Consider the following 15,205-nt stretch of genomic DNA (forward strand, 5'->3'; position numbering starts at 1 on the left):
GAGCAAGTTTTTCTCCATTCACTTTTTTGTACCTCGTATGAAAAGTTTTTTTAAAAAATCCTGGTGAATATGCAAATATTCCGACAGAAGCGTATTGGAAGTTAAAAACCCCTTGAGCACTACACTATAGCATATTACAACCTAAGGATCCACTCACTGATTATCACCCTTGATCGTTATACTGTCATTTTACTGATGATCGAATAACTTTCTTACATGTATTTTGGACCTATGCTGAAGTATTCCCCAGCAGATGGTCCCTGACCATGTAATCTAAGTAGCTTCTTAAATTATGAAGAATGATGACGATATCTGCAACAAAATTATCACTAAGAAGCGACTTTTGGAACAGCAGTGTGCTAAATTACTGTTTTCTTGAATAAAATCTCGGTGTTCGTTAACATGGCCTGATATCTGTAAGTAAGTTTGCATAAATACCTCGAGTTCTTAAGGACTACCAGCCCTATGGCTGCCTCTTACCCAGAGGCCACGAGTTCGACCGAGAGCTGGAAAGGGGTTCACTCAGGTTCGTGAGATCAACTGAGAAGCTGTTTGATACGAAAGGCACTGGACCCGATTTATAAAGCCAAACATTATGGCTAAGGATACCATCACGCTGACCACATGGCCCTCCATTGTCTTCTGGCTATCTGGCTGAGCCGCAGTCGTCGCGGCAGCCAAAGGCCCTAATGAGACTTTATTAAATATCCATGTTTTGTTATTTATGTCAGCATTTGTATAGGGACATTGCATTCAACAATACCCCAGAATTTAGGCAACATTTGCTACTTAAGAGAAATGTGGGTAGCCTGTCCCTGAGAGCAAGTTATAGAATATTACAATCTAACGTACTGGTTAGCTAATGAACCCTACATAAATTCCACAACGCACTGACTGTAAATTAAGTTGAGGGGATAAAGGCTGGCTCATTACACCCAGAAGGACGTGGGCTCGATTCTCAGTCAGGCATTTAAAAATCTAGAAAACGAATATGGCAAGGCACAGAGCTAACCACTTTATCTCACTTAGTGCGACGTTTACCGATGGTGAAAGACTTTACCTTCCACTGCCTGTTGTAAAAGGTGACTAAAAGGGGAACCACAGGCCCTCAAATTAGGTGCTTGGGATGGCGACCATGATTCCTCTAGCTGAGTCTGACATTACTTCGACTTACTTGTGTAGGTTCCTCAGCTTCTTATTTCTTATCCGACCTCCCTTCGTCAACTCTTGTACTTTTCCGACCCCGACGGTCTTAGGTTTCCGACGCCTAGGGAGTTTTTTATTTCCACGCCCTTCACGGTTTTTGTCTTTCTTTGGCCGATACCTTCATTTTTAAAATTGTTCTGCCCCATTATATATTTCCATCTGACTAGTGTTAATAGAGGATGGCTGTCCAGTTGTATTTCCTCCTAAAACAATATTCACCACCATCACTTGGTGATTTTATTACTTCCCACAACGCTTGCGATATCCAACAGTTGTCGCGCTCGAGACCCGAATATCACCACATATATCTAACTGAAATAATAATAATAATAATAATAATAATAATAATAATAATAATAATAATAATAATAATAATAATAATAATAATAATAATAATAATAATAATAATGGTCCATCTCTGTGGGTAGTGGTTAGTGTGATTAACTGCCAACCCCGGAGGCTTAGGTTCGAACCCCGGCTCTACCAAGACATGTTAAAAGTGGTACAAGAGCTCAAAGGGGTCCACACAGCCTCGGGGTTTCGATTCTCACCTGAGCTATCCTCGAAATAGTTTTCGTGGTTTCCCACATCTCAAGGCAAATGCGGGGATGGTACCTAATTTAAGGCCCTGGCCGCTTCCTTCTTCGTTGTCTATCTATCCCTTCCAATCTTCCCATCCCCCCACCCACAAGGCCGCTGCTCAGCATAGCAGGTAAGGCCGCCTCGGCGAGGTGCTGGTCCTTCTCCCCAATTGTATCCCTGACACAAAGTCTCACACTCTAGCACACTGCCCTTGAGTTGGTAGAGGTGGGATCCCTCGCTGAGTCCGAGGGAAAAGCCAGCGCTGGAGAGTAAACAAATTAAGAAAGAAAGATATAATAACAATAATTCTTAGAAATAACGATATTTATCCATAATGAAATTGATCCAACGGAGGATATTCCTTCAACTTTAATTTGAAAGCTGGTTGAGAAGAAGGCAGGAGGCCAGGGCAACACCCGTGCATTTAGAACTTCAGCTCTAAAGCATTAGATCACAGAGGTTCTCTAAGTATCACACATAAACTTCTGATTTATACAATGGTGGTATTTATATACAAATTTTCACAAAAAAATGTATGATTTCACTTGTGACACTGCAGAGTTAACAATTAGAAGCACTCACATATACATCGGTATTGTAGATTTCACACTTACATGTCATACTGTTTGTCCTTACGATGGTAGAAGACTAACTCACGGTCTACCTTAGACTGGATGCCAGCCCCCTCAGAGATTTAAATAGCAGCTTTCGATCTGGCTAGTGTTAAATTGTTTCTATTGGCTTGAGGGCTTGCCAGAGCATCTCACAAATCAAATGTTGTCACGTCTAATCAGACGTAACATTCTGGGCTTCCCCAGCATAATAATACACCTATTGACCGGCGATTGGCGTCTGTACCCTGGGATCGGGAAATAGACTCTAGCTGCTGCTGTAGAAAGTCGCCACATTTAAAGAGTGGTATGGTAGACCATGAGTGAATTTTAACGGGGCAGGGAAGGCTAGGCCCCTAAAGTTGAGTACCAATTCTCCAATACATAAAATGGGTTTCCTGGATATGTAAAATGGATCCCAGTATTTTTAGATTCACACGAATTTCTTCGTACTATTTGGGATGACTTTGGATTTAAGACTGAATGACTTATTTTATGGGACAAAATCTAATCTTAATAATTTTGTTTCATGTGTTAAAGTTATTTGATTGGTATTATGCCTTCTACTTGTCTGTCTGTTAGATTATCACCCTAGAAGCTGGTTGGATCCTCAAATAACACAACCAAAGTTTATCTAGTTTAAATGGATTGACAATAACTGGGTTTTCTTCACAGTGAACATTTATTGAAGTAACATAAATACAGAATGTATTAGAGGTATTTCCCACCAATCCCTCTGTACCTTTGCCATCGTTATGTCCACTCCCGTATTTCCATAACAAAACTATTCTTTTCTTCCTTTTACAATTTTGTTTTAAGTCTCACCGACACAGATAGGTCTTACGGCGACGGTGGGATAGAAAAAGTCTAGGAGTGGGAAGGGAGTGGCCGTGGCCTTTTAATTAAGGTACCGCGATTGGCGCCTGTATCCTGGGACCGGGAAATAGACTCTAGCTGCTGCTGTGTGAAAACGGGAAATCACGGAAAACCATCTTCAGGGCTGCCGACAGTGGGGTTCAAACCCACTATCTCCCAGATGCAAGTTCAAGAACTATTGTTTGGGGTGTCCGGTGCTGCTTCTCGACAACTGCCTGAAGCTCGTTGTTGGAGGTGAAATTATTACCTCTGCATGAGTCATCGCGGTATACCCTAGAGCACCCAGGTTATGTGGCCGGGTGTTCTTATGGTTTTTCTACCTTACGACTGCTTCCTCACATACGTCTCCTAACCTCGTATGAATGTGTGAAGCAGGCACGCCGTCCCTCCAGAAAAATCACACAGTCCACCGTTGATCATGATTGTGTGCACCTGTGTTGTCTGAGCGCTGTCCAGGAATGCATCCGCGAATGCCACTTCAGTAGCAGCGCCATCTATTGGATAGAGGCGGGCTATTGCAGATCTGCCCGCATACATCTGGCATGAATTTCAAACTGCTGCATTTCCGGAGTTACGAAGGGAATGTAATTCATTTTTAAATGTCCTAAATAATAATAATAATAATCAATGTTATAATTCTTTTAACATTTACTTTAGCAAATAAGTGATTGTGCTGTGAAGTGAAAAATACACCAGTTGGACCATGAACCGAATCTACGTAGGTAATATTTCGTATCGTGACTGACAATAAAGCTACTATGTATAGTCACTCAGAAATAAAATGAGCGCACGGTGTTGTAGGTTCCTCACACTTAATACTTTATCAGATTTAATTTTAAATATTATCAAATAACAAATCACCTCCCATAAGGATACCCGTAACAAATATTATGACTGTAGGTTCAATATTGTTTCTGATCAAGTAACTAATATAAAATCATGCGTCTTTTTTGGGGGAGGGGGGAGAAAGGAAGAGGCGGGGGTGGGGCGGATTTTATAACGCTACTATATTTCAAAATTTGTTTAAAATAGAGTTAAATGTCTTAAATTGAAGAATAGAACTACAAATTACCGGAAAGGTCCTTTATTTTAATTCTGTCGATCTAACCGGTCATTTCATTATTTAATAACTGTATTTTTAAACTAAATTATGGGACGCGTATCTACAAATATTTAATGGATCGAACCGTCCACTTCAAATTCTCTGCGAGTCAACATGACGATCCTGATCGCGAGAAGAAGGAAATATACGAGCTCACAGTTCCATACTACAAGGGAGTATACAACCTTAAAAAGATAGAAGTCATGAATTGCTAATTACGAGTGGGGGAACGATACCTCGAAAATTCGTTGAGTTCTTCAAGACATTATACCTGCCGAAATATTTTATTTTTGGAATTGCATTTTGTGCCCTAAAATAGTCAGTAAAGAGTTTAAGAGACCATCTTCTGAGATTTTCTGTAACATTCAATAGACCTTTATTTACCTTTCCATTACCCAATATTAATTGGTATTAAGGGGAATATGAAAGTTGGTCTTGGTAAAAAAAGGATCGATTTTATGTAAAAAGTGCTTCCTCTTTGATTGATGTATTTTTCAATGATTTTGTATGACTGCATTATTTATGAGTTAAAAATATATATTGCTGCACAGGCCATTTCTCCAGATCTCGTGAACACTTGTTCAGTTAAGACAAGATATCTCTGGAACTATTTGATCCAGAAGGCGGTAATTTATATTGATTTATAGTAAACATCCTGCTGCGTAAGCTGGCTACATTGGTTGCTATGATATCACTTCATACCTGGTGTTTGTGTGGTAAGAAACATGGCAGCATCTACTTTTTGTAAGTGGCATGACACTTTCAGGTGTGATTTTTGAAAACTAATTATTTTTTGCTACTGTTTCCCATTTTATCAGAAACTACAAAAAGCTAGAGTTATGAAATTTTTATCTCTCATTAACAAAATCACTGTTTCTATGTGGATCTACAATATTGTAGAGATGACACACATAGGTTTGATCATAAATATTGTTAAAAATAAATATATTTAAAAATGTAAGAACTTGTTATAAAGTCCATATTTCGATTTATAAGAAAGATAGAACTCATCAATCTTATTGGAATCACTCTTAAGAATACTAAGCCTAGAGTCAACTTTGGAGGTGAATTGTCTGAGCCATTTTAAATCCACTCTGGACTTCGACAGGGAGATGGACTCAAGCCATTATTGTTTAACAGTGCCCTGGAGAAAGTCATACGAGAATGGGTAAAGAAATGACATTCAGACATCAAGATAAGCAGAAATATTAAACTTTAATTGCCTAGCATTCACATCCGATCTTGCATTACTAGGAAGTAGTGTGGAAGAAGCTAAATTTCAAATTAAAGAACTCGAGAAAATTGCTGCAAACATCGGACTGCAAATCTCGTTTGAAAAGACTGAAATGATGCGGACCTTCAGAATTGAAACACCAGCCATTCACCTCGACAATGGCAAACAAATTCAGATTGTGAATAAGCTCAAATATCTTGGGGAAATTATAACCTGGAACACAAAAGTGAAAACATCGGTCGACAGCAGAACATATAAACTGAAAACAGCACAGCGAATCACCTGGCCAACTTATTAAAAATAATCTCTCTCCATGAAAAATAAATTTCGACATTACAGTACTGTTGTAAAACCCGAAGCACCTTATGCTAGTGAAAACTCTTCAAGTTGAACACTAAATCAACAACCGATAAATTGCAGAAAGTAAGTAGATAGAACAATCATCAGGACAATCTTCAATAAGAAACACCAAGTTGATGGCCAATGGAGATTATTACCTTATGAAGTGGTATATCGTGAAATCTATTCAATAATAGATACAATGCGGAAAAGGAGAATTGCATTTTTGTCAGATATTCAGACTGCCCAAAACTCGACTAGTGAAGCAGGTATTTAGTTACTTCACAGAACACTTGGTTCACAGAGATCATGAACGATTTATAAGAATTAAATTCACCAATGCTTCAAAATGAAGGCAGAGAAGAGAAGAGGATTCTAAGGAATAAACGCTTACGATTCATGCTCGTAATATTTGAACGAAGGAAATACATCATTACTGACAACCAAAGGGCAGCCAGATCCGACAGGATGAAGAAATTTTCTGAGCGGAAGGAGAAGCTGAAAAGCTGACTCAATTTAATACTGAAAATGAAAATGAAAACCTGCAACCTGTTTTCCAGTTATTGACCGGGTCAGGGATGTAATGAATGAAGCAGATATAGGCTATTAGTACGATGGGGTCGCCACTCCCAAAGTGATTATTAATGAATGATATATGCTATGAAATGATAATGGAGACTGTTGCTGGAATGAAAGATGACAGGGAAAACCGGAGTACCCGGAGAAAAACCTGTCCCACCTCCGCTTTGTCCAGCACAAATCTCACATGGAGTGACCGGGATTTGAACCGCGGTATCCAGCGGTGAGAGGCCGACGCGCTGCCGTCTGAGCCACGGAGGCTTTCAATTTAATACTATTATACTTTAATGTATACTGCTCCACAGCAGGTCAGATAACTCATCTTGATATGCCTGTCGTAGTCATATTGCTTTTCCTGACCATTTCAATAATTTTATGAATATTTAATACCGATAATATAGTTTATGGACTTTCCAAAAAATGTGTTTATTTTTAAAGATGATTCCAAAAACCAATTTTAACGTCTGTAACATCTTCAGTTGTAGGATCCCGCCCGTATGTGTGTCTTATCCTAGAGTTTTCCTTCCCAAACAGTAAGTCATAATATGTTTACCATACCGATTGGGAACAAACTTTGACTCAAACGGCATTCAGAGTGTCACAGTTCATCTCAGCTACCCCAAAGACTACGAATTAGTCACTAACATCGTCATTTTCGGATTTTTAAGTTTCACCCCCTTCCTTTAGGAGTGCTAGGGGTTTCTTACCCCTACAGTAATTTTTTCCAGATAAAAGCAGAAATTAATTTTAAGGAACACATCATAATCTTCACATACTATTGGGTAGGCAACCCGCTGATCGGACTTGTCTTGCGTTTTGCTTATCTTCCACTATTTCATTTTTCATCCCTTAGTGCCTAACTACCAATTAGATTTCGTTAAAACCACTTCATAATCACTCTCAGATATAATAAGAACAAACTGTGAAAATTTCAGCGAAATCGGTCCAGTAGTTTTTGAGTCTATTAGGTTCAAACATACCAACATCCAATTTTTTATATATAGATAGATGACTGATTAAATTGCTCCAATGGGGGCGTAAACTATGTAAAAAAATATAGAACCAATAAAGTAGATCAGTAAATGTATTAGATATGAATCTAATCCTATCAAAATGTCATTTTATTACCTAGGACAGTTCAAGAGAAACCGGGATGTAAATATGTTAAATTTAACATTATCAGGATAGGCCTTTGATAGTTCCCTTAAGTTTATTTTGCCTTTTAGGCGACATCTAAATTGAGAAAGAGTTATTATGAAATTAAAAAAAAACAATAACCTAAGAGCGAAGAACCTTAGGCTGATATAATTGCAGTTTGGTTTTGAGATCTGTAAAACAAATATGATTTCTTCCAAAAATACAAATATTCCTTTCCGCTGCCATTCAAGCTTTAAAAGAAAATAAACAGAAATAAATTTATAAGGACAGAAGAAGGTATTTTGAAGAAATTAGTACTATTCTTAAATTGTCATTCCAAGTGTCGTGGTGGAGTTTTAACGTAGAGCAATGAGTCAGGAGTCTGGTTGTACGTCTGTCAAGTGTGAATGCGCCTGGGGGAGACGACGGAGAAGTTATGACATTCGCGAGGGTTGGCTTAGAACGGATGCACCACGTGTAAACTGCAGCTGTTTAGTGCCAGTTAAATACTGTTCCTCTTAAGCTAGCGTAAACCCTACGGGTGCTTTTAAAAACTTGACGCTAAAACTAACGCGTCTTTCGAATCTCAGGAGAAAATTGTGGGCTTTTAAAAATAGTTACTGGATCTCGCAAAGCTTAAGTTCACTGAAGTGATCCTATATTATACCAGTATACCGACAGAAACATGTGATAGACTGTCGGTATTCTATTTCTCTCCTTCATTTTCCATTGATATATTGTACATTTCAATGAAAGTCCGGCTATTTCAGCGGAATGGTCAATGCAGTGCCCGTTGGTACAGACTACCCCGCAGGTCTGGTCGGGGATTTTAGGCGCATCTGTTTAATTCCTCTAACTCGGAGTCTGGGTACTCGAGTTTGTTGTAGTATACATTTACATACTAAACGCCGCAGTACCAACCACCACAGAAATACACATTAATGAGTACACACCTGCGCAATTGGTTGTCGTTAAGAAAAGCATTCTACTGTAAAACTGGGCTTAATCCACATGTAGTGCCATATCCAAGTGATTGAGAAAATGCTTGGAAGAAAAGGTGCGTTTTAATGTTTGCACTCCTATGTGGAGTGGGACTCGACATTAAAATATTATACTTGTCCCACTCGACATGACAATAGCGTGTACTTTCAGCGCTCGAATGACGACTGTGCTGTGTTCCAGTATTGTAGAACTATCTAACGGTATCCCAGAGAACACATTTGCCTATTTACTGTAGTTTGCGGGAGTTGTAACGACTTTGTAACCGCTGTTATTATCGAATGTTTATGACAGTGTACTGATTATACAGATTGAATGTAAACAGGGCTTCTGCTTGTTCTTCGCTCGCGGAAGTGGGTATTTTAGAACTGTTAGTAGACAGTATCTATGCTTTCAATATTTGGAAACAATTCAACCTTAGTTATTTACAGAAAGACTAGAAACTGTGTTGAACTATTTGAGAAACCAACATATACGTCAAGGATGGGAGGCGTTGATCGCTCGGACCACTACATATCAAGCTATGATTTTGTAGTGAAAAACTTGAAATGTGGCGGAAATCGTCTTCTAACTATTTGAAGTGACAATAGTCAACAGATTTTTGCTCTATAAAGGTGCCTGCTCCGCGAATAGCATAGACATTTCATCACACAAAATCTTCTGGAAACAGGTGAGCAATGAGTTGATTGACGAATCACGCAACAAAAGTCAAAAGCGTGGAAAACTATCTACTTCTGATGTTGAAGAATGTTTGAATGGTAAACTGCACATTATCAACAAGCTACCTGGAAAACAAGATAGACTGTGTCGTCTGTTCAAACAGAAGCAAGAAATGTGGTGGAAAGGAAACAGTTTACTACAGCAAAATGTGTTCAAGAAAACAGGCTTTACACCCAGAAAATTGTTTCGAAAAGTACCACACAATGAACAACTACGAGGATTAATGTATTTTGGTTATACCTGTAAATATATACTCCATGTAGCATAATTATATTTGTGTTAGATTGGTTTGCAGTGTTCACTTCTTACAGCTTTTCATAGTGCAGAAATTAATTAGGAGTGCAGCGGGAAGCATATGCTAAGGGTGATGGAGTTCAAAAGGTTACCCATCGTTTGTTTATGAAAATATGAAAACAAAATTTACGTGACCTTTGATATCGTCATCGTAGCCATGGGTTCTACTGTATTTCATGGGACACGGACCACTGGGACGTGCCTTAAATTTTAAAAAATACCAGAGGCATTGTCCGGAATTCGATACGCGATCGCCTTGTTGAGAAGCCTGTGACCACGCCACTCGGCATATCACGCCTTCCAAAATTGTTATTCTTGTGCTATAGAGCTTCTGTAGTTTTATGACGAGGGCTTCAGAATTTACCTTCCGTATCATGGATGTCAACCACTGTCGATGGTTTCCCCTCCAGAATAATCTCCTACTCCACGTTTCTTTGCGTACCATGATCAGTTGTATCAGACTGTATTTTCATTTCTGTAAAAATTAAAAATCCACAGCCTGTTTCCAGTCATTCGACCGGCTCAGGAATGGAGTGAATAAAGCCCCATCTAGTGGCGAGGATAGGAATTGTGCCGGCTGCCGAAGCCTGTAGTACTCTTCTGGGTCAATGATTAATGAGTGACAGATGAAATGAAATGAAACGAAATGAAATTTTACTGGAGAGTGAAATATGACAGAGAAAACCGGAGTATCCGGAGAAAAGCCTGCCCCGCCTCCGCTTTGTCCAGCACAAATCTCACATGGAGTGACCGGGATTTGAACCCGCTGCCACCTGAGCCACGGAGGCTCTTCATTTCTGTAAATATGACTGAAATAGGCTGCGTTACTTTGTTTTGTAATATCCCGGTAGGATAGAGGACCTCCTCGTTGGTGACGTGATCTACCCATAGGATCTTGAACCCTCTACGATACATACAAATTTAAAAGGCCTGCAGTAGGTTCATTGTAGAAACCTTTAATGCCCATCATTCAACACCGTAAAATAGCACAGAACCACACAGTAATTTACGACATTCCAACGTGTTTCGAGTTGGTCGCCACGGTTGCACATAAGATGTTTTAACCTCAAAAACACACTTCTTGCAATGCGGATTCTAGTTTTGATTTTTAGTATATTTAAATATAACCAAATTTTAAATATACTTTAATTAATTTGCTTTTTCATTCATGTTGCGGGGAAATGTTTAAATTATTATATACATTTATATCTTATTTCATTTTGGTACTGTTTTAACGTCGCACTATCACAGTTATAGTAGTTTTTCGGTGATACTAGATAGGGATTGACCAAGGACCGAAAAGAATGTGGTCGTGAACCTATTTAATATACAGCTCTAACATTCGCCTTGTGTTAAAGTAGGGAACTATATAAATCTGCTTCATTCTTCAAAGATCAGCCCTCGTATGGTGAGGGTTCGAAATTCGTTGTATTTTCGGTAAAACCTGCACCATTTCTCCTTTCGATCCATAGTCATAACCCACATTCTTACTACGGTACGTTATCTTCCTTGGCTTCCCCCTGTATTTCAATCTCTCATGACAACCGAGCAAGTGGCTGCGCGGTTTGGGCCACGGAGCTAACAGCTTGCATTCAGGAGGCAATGGGTTTGAACCCCCACGTCGGCAGCCTTGGTTTCCCATTTTCACACCAGGAAAATGCTGGGGCTGTATAAGGTCACGGTCGCTTCCTTCTCACTCTTAGCCCATTCCTATATCATCGTTGCCATAAGACCTACCAGCGTCGGTGCGACTTAAAGAAAATATAAATAATAAAGAAATCTTCCGTCACAGTTATGATTTAATTGCCTTTGGTGCCTTCTTGCCTCTTCATATACAACCTTTGACAATAAAGTTCGGTGAATAAAGTCAGAACGGTCGATCCGGCAACACTGGCGACACACAACGCAGCAGGTTTTGACCACGTGTTCCCAACGTTGTTCAGTTGAGCATCATGTGTGTGCCGTGTAAGACCTGTTTGACACAGTGCGTCGTTAGTGCGTTGTTTCTGAATTGTGAACAGGAACATGAACGACCAAAAGATCAATGTACAGTTTTGTTTTAAGCTTGGCAAGACACCGAAGGAAACGCATGCGATGCTGGTTCGTGTTTATGAAGATCAAGCACTGTCCTTGAAACGTGTGTACGGGTGGTTCGCCCGTTTTCGAGAATGCCGGGAAAGTGTTTCTGACAACCCCCGTAGCGACCACCGTCAGGGACGAAAACATTGAGAAGGTGAGGATATTAATCACGAACGATCGGCGATCAACTGTGCGCATGATAGCGGATGAACTGCAGATTAACCGTGAATTCGTGCGACAAATCGTTACCCAGAAGTTAGGGATGAGGAAAACTGTTCTCCTCTTGTGTCACATCACTTGACTGACGATCAGAAGCAGGCACGTTTAGAGGCTTCACAGGATTTTGTCGAAACGGCGGATGCGACACCAAATTTCTTGAACTGTATCCTCACTGAGAATGAAACGAGGCTAAAGGAAGCCTTCTTGCAAAGTTTCCAGGACATGTATCGCCGATCTCAGCAGTGCAGTTATGGGAGGGGACTATTTCGAAGGACAGTAAGGTCACTGTTATGCATTGTTAACCTATATTGATAGTACAGGACTATTCACTGAACTTTATTGTCACAGGTTGTATTAAAACACCTCTCTAAACTCTCAGACATGCAATATTGTTCTATCGTCGAGGGAGAAGTTACATCTTGATAATGACAATCTGTTCTTCACTATTCTGGTCACGGTAATCTTTTGTCCTATTTTCTTTGCTAAATCGTCTCATACATTTTCTGTATTTTTTACTATGCTAACAATTCAGTAATGTTTTGACGAACACTTCTAATAATACTAAGCGATGCATTGTCTGGTCATGCGATAGGTACCTATTCTTTATGGCTGCCCCAGCTTCACTGAAGCACAGTGTCCTCCGTACTATGACAAAGTATCGGAGATAATGTGCGAGACTATTTTTTACAACATGGATAATCGATCAAATATATTACTTCCTTAATTAAATAATTACCGAAACTGATTTCATACATATTTAATAATAATAATAATAATAATAACAACGAAATTTGAAGCTGAAACACTATACTACAGTCATCCGCCTGGAAGCCCTGTATGCTATGTCTGCCAGTAAATAGAACAGAGAGAGAAGAATTCTCAGAAAGTCCTTGGGCCCGGTATTGGAGGATGGGGAATACCGAAGACGTCACAATTCAGAGCTCTACTCATAGTTATACAGGCTCGCTCACCTGTGCGCAAAAAACGAGGGTAGCTTTCTGTGGTCATGTGGTAAGACTGACCGACTACCTGTTCACCTTCTGCTGAAACAAGACAGTTCGTACTACATGGCTGACGGAAACTGAAAAGGACATAAAATATCTAGGGCTGTCAGACTGGCAAAAAATCCTGCGGGACAGATTCTGAAGAAAGGCTGTGGATCTCAGGAAAAACCCTTGAAGAAGGAAGGTGCCCCCTGGTCGGAGCAAATAGAGGTGCTACACTGGAAGAAGATGTGACAATACTAGGTAAAGATCAAAATCCAACGGTTGGAAAATAATAATAATAATAATAATAATAATAATAATAATAATAATAATAATAATAATAATAATAATAATAATAATAATAATAATGTTTTACTTGTTTTCGGAGACGCCGAGGTGTCAGATTTTCCTTCTCAGGAGTACATTTCCGTACCAGTAAAACTACCAACATGAAGCCGGCATATCTGAGCACCTTGAAACACCGCCACTGAGCCGGGTTCGAACCCAACAACTTAGGCTCAGCCAGTCATCCAGATTCTTCCTTCGATCATGTGCGTATATTCATGTCATACTAGTCTAGAATGTCGCTACCCATCAATCCTTTGCGTGCTGGCTGTAGACTTTGTTACGTAGTTTTCTTTGAAAAACATATTAGAGCCTCAGTCTGTTACGTAATTCATGAAATACTCCATACAACAAGCGTGTTTGCACAGAATATTCTGCCAGTAGGTTGAAATGTTGATCATAAACTTGTGCTTAAAATCCTTTTGAACGTTTGCCAATGTTGAAATGGAGCTACGCTGATTATTCTCCATAACATACAGCTGGGACTAGAATTATGCAAGGAGCAGTCACAACTTATTTTACATAACAGATACAGAATTCAATGGGTATGTGACCTAAATTTAGCGTGATTAGCTGCCACCCCCGGAGGTCCGGGTTCGATTCCCGGCTCTGCCACGAAATTTGAAAAGTGGTACGAGGGCTGGAACGGGGTCCACTCAGCCTCGGGAGGTCAACTGAGTAGAGGTGGGTTCGATTCCCACCTCAGCCATCCTGGAAGTCGTTTTCCGTGGTTTCCCACTTCTCCTCCAGGCAAATGCCGGGATGGTACCTCACTTAAGGCCACGGCCGCTTCCTTCCCTCTTTCCTTGTCTATCCCTTCCAATCTTCCCATCCCTCCACAAGGCCCCTGTTCAGCATAGCAGGTGAGGCCGCCTGGGCGAGGTACTGGTCATCCTCCCCAGTTGTATCCCCGACCCAAAGTCTGAAACTCCAGGACACTGCCCTTGGGGCGGTAGAGGTGGGATCCCTCGCCGAGTCCGAGGGAAAAGCCAACCCTGGAGGGTAAACAGATTAAGAAGAAGAAGATGTGACCTAAATCCTGAAATTGAACAGATGTAAATTAATATTACTTCTATCATTGCATTGCAAACAATGTTATTGGCGAGCAAATAATATGAACGCTCTCTAAATTTTTACTTTCATCATACTTTCAGTTTGCGACCTCATTTATGACACGGTATGTTCTAGAATACGTGAATAATTTCGAATCAAGGCCTATTCTACATTGTTCGTAAGAGTAATTACTCAACAGTACTAACTTATGTATTGTTGTGTCTTTCTTGCCCCGTAATTTAGTCCATGAGTGGGTTCTAGTTGTTTTACACGTTTTCAGAGTGTATTAAAGCACTTTTATTACACCGTTAATAACAGTTGTTCCATGTAGGTGTTTGCTTGACAGCTGCAAATCTGGAATTAAACCAAAAATTGTTTTCATGCCAGGGAACTGCTCTGCCAAGGAAGAGGTTCTTGGTTTGAATCCAGAAGGTTCCATCCTTTTTTTGTTCTATACTCTAAATTTTTAGAGTCTCTGTGGATCAGGTGGAAGCGCGCCGGCCTTTCACCGCAGGGTTCCGTGGTTCAAATCCCGGTCACTCCATGTGCGATTTGTGCTGGACAAAGTGGAGGGGGGACAGTTTTTTCTCCGGGTACTCCAATTTTCCCTGTCATTTTCCACTCTAGAAATACACTGCCATATCATTTCATTTCATTTGTCAGTCATTAATCATTGACCCAGAAGAGTGCGACAAGCTACGGCAGCCGGCACAATTCCTATTCCCGCCGCTAGATGGGAGCCTCATTCGTTGCATTCCTGACTCTGTCGAATGACTGGAAATAGGTTGTGGATTTAAGTTTAACTCTACCTTTCTATGGCATACACGATCTACTCTCTGGTAAT

At 40.1% G+C, this 15,205-nt stretch overlaps 1 protein-coding gene across 2 annotated transcripts in view; it reads right to left on the bottom strand.

Annotated features, from left to right (window-relative positions):
• LOC136878904 (uncharacterized) overlaps positions 1–15,205 on the bottom strand; it is a 318,860-nt gene that overhangs the window by 274,819 nt on the left and 28,836 nt on the right. Inside the window, exon 1 of one of the 2 annotated variants that reach the window (XM_068228858.1) lies at positions 2,403–2,421. The exons of the other annotated variant lie outside the window; for it this stretch is intronic. The gene's annotated coding sequence lies outside the window, so the exon portion shown is untranslated. Of the gene's footprint in view, positions 1–2,402; positions 2,422–15,205 lie in introns of those variants that run through there. 2 annotated transcript variants of the gene reach the window in all.

Source organism: Anabrus simplex, chromosome 8 (assembly GCF_040414725.1).
Source record: "Anabrus simplex isolate iqAnaSimp1 chromosome 8, ASM4041472v1, whole genome shotgun sequence".
NCBI classification, from domain to species: Eukaryota; Metazoa; Arthropoda; class Insecta; order Orthoptera; family Tettigoniidae; genus Anabrus; species Anabrus simplex.